Source organism: Lissotriton vulgaris, chromosome 5, assembly GCF_964263255.1.
Source record: "Lissotriton vulgaris chromosome 5, aLisVul1.2, whole genome shotgun sequence".
NCBI lineage: Eukaryota > Metazoa > Chordata > Amphibia > Caudata > Salamandridae > Lissotriton > Lissotriton vulgaris.
The window spans coordinates 1,814,648,677-1,814,649,377 of record NC_141693.1 but is presented as its reverse complement, the minus strand read 5'-3'; the positions used below and the strand labels follow the sequence as shown (position 1 = coordinate 1,814,649,377).

Genomic DNA, 701 nt, shown 5'->3' with positions numbered 1-701 from the left:
GCCAGGGATGATTGCTGTTTCCAGTCCGGACCTGTATCTGTTCCCAATCTCTCAGATTAATAATGTGATGTTCTCCGATCTACACTGTGTTTAATGCATACCCTTCCTTTCATGACTTAAATCGCCCCTCAGAGCGCTGGCTACTATTTAACAAGTAATTCTCTCGGATACTCTTTGATCTCAAATGATGACGGGGCCTTGAAAACAGAGAAGAAAACATGTGTCGGCTGGGCTGATGAAAATGTAGTTACCAAATATTGTCTGCTACAAGTTGTGAACATAAACAGAATTGACAAAAAAATGTATCAGTTACCCTGGCAATGGGCAGCCCATCACAAAAGCTGCCTCGCCCAGAAGGTGGAATTGAACCACTCTGTCGCTAGACAGCTACAGGTTTGAAGCCTGCACCCCATACCACTGAGGTTCATCCGGGCAAAGAAATAGTATAGCAAAACAGGTAAGTATATCACAAGAATACATACTCTTTTACAGGTAGGGTGCGGGCCAAAATGTGTAATCCGCCTAGCTATCAATGTCCACTATTTATTGAAGTTCTGGGCTCAGCTCTATTTTTGATTTGTCTTTATTTTCGTGCACTGATTTAGTCAAAAGTTCAGATTATGAACCTTTGATTGTATGCAAAACAGAGACAGGATTTCTGGGTAAACGAGACTTGCTGCCAGCCTTTCTTATAATGTGGA

General features: G+C 42.1%; 1 non-coding gene across 1 annotated transcript; it reads right to left on the bottom strand.

Moving 5' to 3' along the window:
• Positions 1 to 347: 347 nt before the first annotated feature.
• On the bottom strand, positions 348 to 434 carry TRNASTOP-UCA (transfer RNA opal suppressor (anticodon UCA)). The gene has a single exon. It is a non-coding gene; the product is annotated as a tRNA-Sec (tRNA).
• Between the last annotated feature and the right edge of the window lie 267 nt (positions 435 to 701).